We start from the raw sequence: 10,000 nt of genomic DNA on the forward strand, positions 1-10,000 counted from the left end.
TGTATATATATATGTACATATATATATTTCTTTACTACCACAAGGGGCTAAATATGTACATATATATGTGTGTGTATGTGTGCGTGCGTGTTTGAGATTGTGCGCGTGTGGGTGAGAGTAGGAAGAAGAGATGGTAGGTGTGAATATATGACTAAATACTGTGATTAACATCAATTCAGGTAGCTGTGAACCTGAGGCTGTGGTCAATACCTGGCAGGAGAGGATTGCTGCTGGAAGGCCATGTGTGGGAGCAGAATTCGACTCCTGGTCATATATATATATATATATATATGTGTGTGTGTATGTGAGTGTTATGTGTATATATATAATATATATATATATATAATACATATATATGTATTTATATATACATTGTTGTGGTATATATCAATATATATATGTGTATGTGTGTGCGTGCGTAGGTGTGCTCGGGTGTGAGAGAAAGAGAGAGGGAGGAAAGATGGAGAGTGAATACGTGACTGTGAGACATATACATGCCTCATTAGAAGTAGAAATAACGTAACACTATATCTATTACTTCGATCTTGAGATGAATCATTCTGATTCAGGGAAATCACTTACTCATATTTCCCTTCTTTCTCTCTCTCTCTCCTCTCTCTCTCTTTATCTGTCTATCTATCTCTGTGCCCCCTCTCTTTCTCTCTTGCTTGCACACTCTATTTCTTTTGCTCCCGTCACTCTTGATCTGTCAAATGGACAAAGAGATAAGCTTGCAAAGGCACGTATACGAAGTTACACAGTTTAGCTATATTATATATGTTTTCATTTTGGAGTGGCTTTGTGGTACGACGTTTGATTCCCAATCACATGTTTCCGGGTCCAATCCCACTGTGTGACTGACGCCTTGGGCAAGTGTCTTCTGCTATAACCTAGGGCCGACCAAAGCCTTGTGAGTAGGACCTGGTAAACGAAAACTGAAAGAAACCTGTCATGCGTATATTTATATATATATATATATATATAGTATATATCATATATATATATATATATATGGTTTGTATGCGTATCTTTGTGTCTTGTTTGTCTCCTCTACTTCTGCTTGGCAAACGGTGTTGGTGTATTTACGTCACTGTAGCATAGCAGTTAGGCAAAAATAGACCGATAGAATAAGTACCAGGCATTAAAATAAAAATAAGGACTGGGGTTGATTCGTTTGACTAAATTTTTTTCAAAGTGGTGCCCCAGCATGGCCACAGTGAGATAACTGAAACAAGTAAAAGATTATTATTATTTTTGTAGTTAGAGCAGCGAGCTGACAGAATTGTTAGCACGCTGGACGAAGTGCTTAGCAGTATATCTCCAGTCGCTCAAATTGAGTTCAAACTCTGCCGAGGTCGACTTTGCCTTTCATCCTTTCGGGGTCGATAAATTAAGTACCAGTTGAGTACTGGGGTCGTGGCAATCGACTACCCCACCTCCGCCAAATTTCAGGCCTTGTTCCTATAACAGACCTGGATTATTATTATTATTATTATTATTATTATTATTATTATATTATTATTATTATTATTATTATTATTATTATTATTGACTTTGCCTTTCATCATTTTGGAGTTAATGAATTAAGTACCAAAATTTGAGGCCTTGTGCCTTTAGTAGGAAGGACTACTACTACTACTACTACTACTACTACAAATAATAATGATAATACTTTTCTGCTCTAGGCACAAGGTCCGAAATTTGGTGGGAGGGGGCCAGTCTATTACTACTAATACTACTACTATAATGACTGAATAGGTTCATTACTAGATACGCTGCTCTCCCTTTCTCACGTGTACGAGGGCGATAACCTGAGGTATTGCACTCGTGATCGCAAGATCGTGGTTTCGATTCTCGTACAGGGGAGTACGTTGTGTTCTTGAGAAAAACACATTGTTTTATGTTTCTCGGCGATCACTTCGACATCTGACGTATAGCAGCACATCGAGTATCAGTAGAGGCGATGTCGACTTAATGGAGAGACTGAGCTACCCGTACAACGCAAACGTTAGATCACAATGTGTGACAAAGACATCAATAATTGCTCAAAGTGAATAATTAATGAATGCCAACATATGAATGTATTTATCTAACTATGCGTTTATACATGCATGTATTTATATTTGTATAAACTAAGGAATATGTGTAGACACAGACATGGCTTAGTAATTAAGAAGTTCCTTTTGTTGTCATGTGGTGTTGTGTTGGATCCCAGTGCGAGTTATCTTCGGATCGTCTTTACCACAGCCTCGTGTCACTACAAACTTTGTGAATGAAACTGGGCGAATGGAGATTATATGGAGACCCGTCGGACGGAACGTGCCGGTATTTCAAAATTCCAGTGTTATCACAATAGCCCACGGATTTGGTTTGAGAATTACATTACAAATACATGTATCTGCAGATACTCAGTGCAGACACATTAGTTTTGAGTCGGATGTTTTGTTGGCAGAACAATTGACTATTCATCGTCAAAAGTTAAGGAGGATCCATCGCTTTATCTATCTATCTATCTATCTATCTATCTATCTATCTACTTATCAGATAATTTGCTTATCTGTCTATCAGCTATGAATGCCTAAAGGCTGATGTTTGTCGATTGATTATCCCCTCCATTTTCTTATTTACCATATATATATATACATATATATATATATATATATATCGAGAGAGAGAGAGACGAGACGATAAGAAAGTGGAGAAATAAACAACAATGCGAAGTGGATCTTTGATGTTATAAAGCCATTATTTAATTAATTAAGATGAAAGTAAGTTAGAGCAAGTTTACAGCTGTTTCCGTATATCAGGCTGGGATAAATATGTATTCACCTCGTTGCAATTGATAGACATCATCAGAACGAAAAAGGCAAAGATAAATAAAAAGAGAATAGAGAGAAAGAAAGTGTAAGGAAAAAGCAGGAAAAAGAAAATGTTCAATAATTCGATTGTCTTACATTTTAGTTAGGTTCAAATTACCTGCTACCGTATACCTTATAACAAGTACCATAGATACTGAGGTAATTACCAAGAGTGACTGTGGATCCATCTATCCCTTAGATGGTTTTAATACCTCTAACTTATATCTTACATAACATATATGTTTCTGACTAAGAAGTCTTAGCCAGGCATAAAGCAGGCACATACTTGGTAAATAGAGCAAATAACAATAGAAGCATCTTTAAAAGATACACCGATTCCACCTAAGAATGTATATCTAAAAGAAGTATCTAACAAATTAACCGACTTCACCCACCGCTTACGACAGAAAGCCTTATTTCATGATAAAAACAACCAAGCAGAGACGGCGTACCACCATAGCAGCAATGACGTTACCAAAGGCGTTTTCAAAACTAGGAAAACACCCCCACGAAACAGCCACTTGGACGACTTTGAAAACGAAATATAGGATACTATTAAGAAAATACAATTAAAATGACACCCTCTAAGGAATAGTATCTACCAAAAAACCTAAAAGATCTACTATATAAACTGAAATTGCAAAAGGAAATTATTGTACACTCTGATAAAGCCAGTAATTCATACATTTTGGATATTAATTTATACTACTAGCTGTTGCATAAAGAAATTACAAAAAAAAAATACAAAATAGCACCCAATAACACTTTAAGATCTATGAACTTAGCAACCAAGAACATTATGACAAACTACAATATACAGGAGAAAACCGAACCTTTCGTACCTTCCAGGCCCCGCATAACAATAAAGGACCATAAACCAAATTTCTTAACAGATACGAAAGTTAGATTAAAATGCCCCAATAACTCAGATCTATGTAAATTAAGTAAACTAATATTAGATAAATATATACCTAAAATAAAGAATATGATAGCCCTAGAACTATGATCCAAATGAAGCCTTAAACTGGTTCTCCAAAATATAGAACAAGAAAAACTACAAGTATAGCATTAGCAATAAGCGCAGTGAGCTCTGTATAAACGAAAAACTATTTTAATGGCCAAATTACTTCTACTTAATAGGAGACATGAAAATAATATTTTTTGTTTGCGTAAAGGCTATACGTATTCTCAAAGTATCGATAACCCCACTTTATCCTTATACCGCTATCCCTTATTTTAGATGTTATTAGCGAACCCACTTAATCTCGTTTTACCCCCTTTAACCTTCCTACATACTAATTAGCCTACTTAACTCCAACTCACATTATAAATTAATTACTGAACTTTATAGTTACTCTACATACTACGCTAGCTTACTATTTTCCTATGATTTAATTTATGTTGAGAGCTAGACTACCAAATCTTTTTACACGCGATAAATTTCCCCTTTCGATCTTATCATTTTTCTATGCACTCTTCAAACCTATTCAATATTCTGGTACATAGTCCATTTACATTCTATAGCGTACAGATTCTAGAGGTAAACTTTACCCTTATATTACGACCTCCATCGAAAATATACGAACTAACTTACAACCTATAAATTAATGTCACATACGTCCATAGAACTACACCGAATATCCTCAATAGCGATAACTCCCTGAGACTACACTGGCGGTCAACTAACCGAACCTACGGACACGTATAAGCTATGTTGATAACTAATTATTCAGATTCAACTAACTCACTTCTCATCTATCCTACAACTGATTTATTGAACTTTGAACCTAACAAAAATATAAGACTATCGAATTATTGAACATTTTCTTTTTCCTGTTTTTTCCTTGCACTTTCTTTCTCTCTATTCTCTTTTTATTTATCTTTGCCTTTTTCCTTCTGATGATGTCTATCAATTGCAACGAGGTGAATACATATTTACTCCAGCCTGATATAAGGAAACAGCAGTAAACTTACTCTAACTTACTCGTATCTTAATTAATTAAATAATGGCTTTATAATACCAAAGATCCACTTTTCATTGTTATTTATTTCTCCATTGTCTTATCGTCTTTATATACATTAAACTACGGTTTACCTTTTAAATTACCTACTACCGTATACCTTATAACAAGGACCATACATACTGAGGTAATTACCAGGAGCCTGTGGATACATCTATCCCTTAGATGGTTTTAATATCTCTAACTTATATCTTATATACTATATATATATAATATATATATATATATATATATATATACATATATATATATATATACATATCTATACAACATACATATATACATACATATATATCATACATATATATATATATATCTTATATATACATATATTATATATATATATACATATACATACATAATACATACATACATCATACATACAACCATACATAATCATACATATATACATATATATATATATATATATATATATATATATATATATATATATATATATATAATATATATATAATATTTATATATTGGTTATATTTCGGAATGGTCATTTTGCCAGTTTAGCCAATAAAAACACACGCCCTATATATTTGGTGTTACTTTGCTTCAGTGTTACTTATTTTTTACATTAATCTTAATCTTATTTCGGCCAGAGTTCTTTCGTCACACTCCTGTGACCGCATCAGTGGTCCTTTGTTTTCTTCTTTCTTATTTGTATCTCTCCTTACTAACCGTCAGATTAAGATTAATGTAAAAAATAAATAACACTGAAGCAAAGTAACACCAAATATATAGTGCGTGTGTTTTTATTGGCTAAACTGGCAAAATGACCATTCCGAAATATAATAATATCTGTTTCAACACACGACTTCACATAAAAAATCTTGCACAACAATATATAAACGTATATATATATGTATATATATATATATATATATATATATATATATATATATATATATATATATATATTATTTCTGTTATAGGCAGAATATCTGAATTTGGGGGGAAAAGGGTTTGTCAATGATATCGGCAACAGTGCTAAACTGATTCTTATTTTATCTGCCCCGTTAAGGTGAAGAAACAAAAATAATTGACCCCGAAGGAATTTGAACTCAAAATGTAAAGCCGAAAAAAATGCCTCTCAGCATGTTTCCAGCATGCAAGCGATTCTGGCGACTCGCCGCCTTTGTGTATGTATACATATTTATGTATGCATTGATGTATGTATGTATGTGTGTATGTTTGTATGTATGCATGCATGTATTCGTGTGGGGGGATGCGTGGGAGAGTGGGTGTGCGTGGGTGGATGTGTATGGGGGGATGCGTGGGGGATGCGTGTGGAGGGGTGCGTGTGGGGGTGATGCGTTTAGGGGTATGTGTGTGGAGGTGGGCACCGATGCAAAGAACTAACACGTTTTTTATCTTTATCTTTTATTGTTTCCGTTCCATCCATTAAAACGTATGTATTTTTCTCGACAAGATATCCAAACCATGACCTCGCATTCAACCTGAAGGCCGAGGCTATGAACTTCCACGACCCCGATTGGTTTTTGTCTAAGAAAAACTACTTTTCTAATTGAGTTAGTATTTTTCGCTCTGTTTTTCTTTGGCTTTTCCGACGGTGTGTGTCATTGACAAACTTAATGTTTATGATTTATCTGTGCGTGTGTGTTTTGGTGGGTGTTTCATTCTTATAATTTTCTTTCGTTTCCCTATTTATATATTTTTACAACATTGGACAAAAATATGTATTTCAAAACAACTGTAATGATGCATGAATGCTCTATATTTCCAGTACCATTGAAAACTATTATGGTGATTGTTGTGGTGATGGTCGTAGTGATGGTGTTGTAGTTGGTGAAGACGGGGGTAAGAAGAAGCGGAGTTTGGTGTTGGAGATGAGGGGTGAGGTGGTGTGGGTTGCAATTTTAATGGCTGAAAATGAATGCATTCGTATTTTCAAGCAAGGCTTACTTACTTAACGCTGGTATTTCTGTGAGAAACGTAAAAATTAGGCCGTCACGTGCCTAAAACTGTGAATACACGTGCGTGTGTGTATACATATGTCCATGCTTCAATGTTTATCTGTACGTAAAAAGCTATATTCGTACGCATGTATGTAGATATGAATGTATGTGAGAATCCACTATATGTATGTGTGTTTGTGCGCGTGTGAGCTAGTGTGTGTGTGTGTATGTCTGTCTGTGTGTCATTTGCGTATTACATTTATGTTCTCGTATAATTCAGGCGGTAATGCAGTTAATGTATGTATTCAAATACGCGGTTTCATGTCTTTTTCTTTCACATGTGCTTGTGTCAATATAATATATCTGTATGTGTATGTATGTGTCTGTGTGTGCGTATAAATGTTTATGTGCGTGTATGTGAAAGTTTGTGTGTGGTGGTGTGTGTGTGTGTGTAGGATTGCGATCGCCGAAGACAACTCAGCAAACTCTTTAGAAACGTGTCTGCGATCAGATTTTTATTCTTAGATGTAGCCGTTTCCACTGCCCATGACCTTGGGAAATAAATAAACTTATAATTAACGGATGTTTATTATTTTGTATTGACTTACGCAGAGGTCAGCGCAGTGTCACAAGCCGCTGCCCGGCGAATACCGCATTTAGTTTCGATAATCTCCATTCTGAGTTCGATTTCCTTACAGGTAAACATTTTTCATTTCTGTCCTCGAAAAAATACAATAGTACCAAGACATCAGCAAACTAACGATCATCAGTTGATCATTTAGAATTTTTTATAGTACTCGTTCCAAATCTTGGTCTCATGCTCAATCGTTACGGACAAAAATAGGCCAAAGGAGCGACTGATAGAATTATATATGCTCGTTCAGCAACAAAAATACCCGAAAAACTTTGCAAACCAAGAAAAAACAGATCCTGTTTCCATTTGCAGTCAAACATTTTAAATCAGGTTAAACAAAGTGCTCCACTTCAACAAATCTCAGAAAAATAATTAAAGTATCACAAATTATCAAAAGCCTATGTTAATCACCCTATCTGAAAAGACTCTTAACAGAAGCGGAATTCACATCAGAAGAGATAATGCATGTAACAAACACCGGAATCCTATGTTATGAAGTGTGTGAAATTATTGACTAGGTACACGCATGTCGATGTGTCAGAAGTTTACTTCCCAATTATATGTTTCAGGTTCAGTTCCACTGCATGGCACAGTACCTTCTACTATAGCCCAGGTTGACCAAACCTTTATGAGTGGATTTGATACGCAGAAACTGAGAGGCGCCTGGTAGTATGTGTATATATATATATATATATATATATTATATTAAATTAGAGATAAAACCACTATTAGGCAAATTTTATAAGAAAAATTATTTTTTTATTTATTTCTTAAAAACTTTGTTTAAATATTTCTGATTATTTATTTAAATATTACAATTAACCTGAAGATTGACTATAACCATAATTCGAATTATTAATTGAATTTAAATTATTGTTATTCGAATTGGTTAATGGGCATAAAATGATCGTAATGGTTTTACTCTTTATCTTATATTAAACTTTTAATACTTTTTGATAGTTATATTAAAAATATTAAATAATAATAAAATATATATATATATATATTTAAAAATTTATAAGTATAAATTATTAATTTAAATAATTTTTTAAATTTTAACTTTAAGTTAAATATTTTAAATTTTGAATTTTATATTTTATATATTTTTTATTAATTAATTTTATTTCTATGTATTGGTTTATGATTTTCACTGTCTGATTTGCTTAATAGTGGTTTTATCTCTAATTTAATATAATATATATATATATATTATACTATAAAATTAGATTTAATTCTAAATCTAATTTTTCCCTGTAAGTTTGGATTTACTCCCTAATATTATTATTATTAATTTATATATATGTGTGTGTGTGTGGCTGTGTGTGTGTGTGTGCGTATGTGTGTGCGTGCGCGTATATGAGTGGCTTTCTTTATCTCTGTGCCCTATTGCTTGACAACCGGTGTTGGTCTGTTTACATCCACACAACTTAGTGATTCGGCAAATGAGCCCGATAGAGTAACTACGGGATTCAAAAATACGTATTTGAGGGCTCTGGTTTATTTGAATAAACCAAGTGAACGATAAGGGATAAAATACAGGGAACAACCGAAAATTAATGAATTGGAAGGAACTGAATATTAATGCAAATATGAATTCAAAAACGAAAGATCACATTTAACTGCATCACATGCTCACAATGCAATGAAAATTATATCGGCGAAACGGAATCAAAATTCTAATCGCATTAGAGTTCATAAACAACAACACAAAAATGTATCTCTTAGAATATTCCATATAGTGAACATCTAGACATTTGTGCATATAGCATAGTTGAATCATTTTCTTTTTTCAAACTAAAAGATGAAAATTAACAACGACGAAAAATACTTTATATGAATTCTAAATACAAAAGAGCTACACTGAATACGAGCAGTTCCTTTCCAAATGCCCATTTTATTTGTTTTTATATAAATAATAGTTTTTAATTTAGACTAGCAGCATAGCCCGGCGTTGCCCGGGTATGTAAGAGCCCCTAGTAGGCAATGACTAATCCCAATCTAGTCCTTTCCCTCTTGAGAATGAAGGTGCATGTGTAGGTTGCAATGTCTTCTGTGTATACGATGTTCCTAGATGTCCTTTTGGGCGAAAACGCGATTTCCCAAAATGGCATGATTTTATCGATTTTTTTCTGATGGTAAGGTATTGCATGGAAAACTAACGTCAGAATTAAGTTTCTTAGGGTAACATTAAGCTTCACCATGAGTTTGGCGAAAATCGATTGCAAGTTGCGAAAACTACAACAGAAAATGTGTTGCATATAAAAAGCTGAGATTCTCGACCCCATGTCGAATTTATCGATTTCTTTCAGAACTGGGGGAACTTTTCAAAATTTTCGCTGCGTTAGTTTTGAATTATGACATTGGGCTATGTGTGTGTCAATTTCATCAGAATCGGTTGAAAGCCGCGGTCAGGGTGAGGGTACAACCTGACAGACACACAGACACACAGACAGACAAACTGCCGTTTATATAGAGAGAGATTCAGAAAATCTTTCTTCAAACATTGGTCTATACCAAGAATTCTTTACGAAAATCATTTTTGTCCGTCTTTACGTTCTG

The 10,000-nt window shown here is 34.0% G+C and overlaps 1 long non-coding RNA gene across 1 annotated transcript in view; it reads right to left on the reverse strand.

Moving 5' to 3' along the window:
• Positions 1-4,853: 4,853 nt before the first annotated feature.
• Positions 4,854-10,000, reverse strand: part of LOC118765285 — an 18,804-nt gene continuing 13,657 nt past the window's right edge. The window contains exon 3 of the long non-coding RNA XR_005001124.1: positions 4,854-5,070. This is a non-coding gene — a long non-coding RNA (uncharacterized LOC118765285). The remainder of the gene's footprint in view (positions 5,071-10,000) is intronic.

The sequence above is a fragment of the Octopus sinensis genome, linkage group LG11, assembly GCF_006345805.1.
Source record: "Octopus sinensis linkage group LG11, ASM634580v1, whole genome shotgun sequence".
NCBI lineage: Eukaryota > Metazoa > Mollusca > Cephalopoda > Octopoda > Octopodidae > Octopus > Octopus sinensis.